This window comes from Piliocolobus tephrosceles, chromosome 13 (genome assembly GCF_002776525.5).
Source record: "Piliocolobus tephrosceles isolate RC106 chromosome 13, ASM277652v3, whole genome shotgun sequence".
Lineage (NCBI taxonomy): Eukaryota > Metazoa > Chordata > Mammalia > Primates > Cercopithecidae > Piliocolobus > Piliocolobus tephrosceles.
Genome location: NC_045446.1, coordinates 112,447,516 through 112,449,721, shown reverse-complemented (window position 1 = coordinate 112,449,721; position 2,206 = coordinate 112,447,516).

The window sequence follows — 2,206 nt, the reverse complement described above, 5'->3', positions numbered from 1 at the left end:
CATCCATCCATCCATCCATCCATCCATCCATCCATCCATCCATCCATTTATCCACCCATCCATCCATTCACCCATCCATCTATCCATCCATCTATCCATCCATCCATCCATCTATCCATCCATCCATCCGTCCATCACCTATTCTTTCAGCCAACCATCTATCTATACATGCATATACTCATCCATCCACCCAACCACCCATCCATCTCTCCACCCACCCATTCATCCATTCACCCACCCATCTATCTGTACATATGTCCATCCATCCATCCATCCATCCATCCATCCATCCATCCATCCAAACTTCTTTCTATCCACCCATTCATCTTGTCACCTATACAACATCTAGTATGCACTACTTTGAGACATGCTCAAATAAAAAACATAAATTCCTTGTTTTTTAGGAGAATATAATCTAGTGGGGGAGACAATGTACATACGAACAATTTTGGTAGTTAATTTTCATTAATTGGACAAATTGAGATAGATGTAATTTAGTTTTTCCAGGGGGCACACAGCAAAATATTAGTAGGTTTATGTTTAGAAAACAGAGATCAGTCTGCAATGCTTGGAAAATTTAAAGGAAACACTATTTACTGGTTCTAATTGAAATTAATGTTAATATTCTGATAAATTTGATGATAGTTTGGGTAGGAAAAGTCTTACTCATCAAAAATGTCTTTCAAATATTTTGTTGGCTGGGCACAGTGGCTCGTGCCTGTAATCCTAGCATTTTGGAAGGCTGAGGTGTGAAGATCATTTGAGGCGAGGAGTTCAAGACCAACCTGGGCCACATAGTGAGACCCCCCCATCTCTACAAAAAATGCAAAAATTAGCTGAGCATGGTAGTGCATGCCTGTAGCCCCAGATACTTGGGAGGCTGAGGTGGAAGGGCTGCTTGAACCCAGGAGGTTGAGGCTGCAGTGAGACATGATCGCACTACCATACTGCAATCTGGGTGACAAAGTGAGACCCTGTCTTAAAAAAAAGAGAAAAAACCTCCAAACAAAATATTTTGTCTTTCAAATTTTTCATTTTTAAATTTTTCCCCCTTTGCTCATAACATTCCACCCAGGAACTTCTAATTTTTATACTTGTCCTCAGTAGAAGAGAATGGTTTACCCAGGGTCACACTTCCTCCATAGGGCATCCATGAGGTGGTCCAAGGTCCTTTTCCCTTGCCTTGAGGTGGAGCAACTCTGAAGCTCCCCAAGGGATCTGGATCTGCTGAGATCTTTGTTGTAACTGCACCTCAGTCCAACCTCTATTGATTCCCCATCTTGCTTCCTTCTTGTCACCAAGAGTACTCGTCTATAAACTTCGGTACACAGATCTCTGTCTCAGCATCTGTTTCCCGAAAACCTGACCCAAAACAACACTTGACATAGGTTGTCAACGAGTGAATGAATGAAAGACTAAATGGACTCTTTATTTGAGATGTAAATGCTACTCTTTTTGCTCTGAAGTCTAAAAAGATGTTTGACTTACAATTTCCCCAGAGCGTTAAAGAAGAGCTTACTTTAAATTGCACTTTGGACAATGGTAGGTGTATCCTTTTCATCCACAGGGGCCTTATTCAACTTGTTGAAAACCTTGACAAATGTCACAGTAGTCCACTGGACTCAGACATTAAGAATGATTGGTGGGGGAAATGCTACATGGTGAACTGGTGAACGACATATATGTGTGCTTTCCAGGGTCCCTGTTCTCATTATCCCCACTTCAGCCTGCAGCTCATGGAGTATTCAACAGGAGAGGGCAGCAGATTGTAGCCGCTCAGTGAATTGGGAGAAAAAGATGAGGTTGGATAAGTGGTCTACCTCTTTTCTAATGGAAAAGAGTCTACTGACCACCTTGTATGTGGGACACCTCACAACTTATAGCTAGTTTGTCATTTTGATCTCTGTTTTATGAAATCTTCATATTTGGTTTCAATACTAATAGGAAGTAACATTTGGTGGGGTGGCAGAGGGGGACATATTTTGGAGAAATAAACAGACATCCTCTCTCTTTTTCATCATCACCCTTGTCAACATGAGTTTTGGGGGTGACGGGGGTGCAAACATGAAAAAGAAGACATTTATTAAATAGGCTAAAGATGAACTGTTTTAAGGGGTCAGAAAACAGGGAATTTCCCTATGTCTAGAAGCCACTGGGTTTTTTTGTTGCATTTACAAAAGAGGCCTACACTTGCTTCTTGACATTT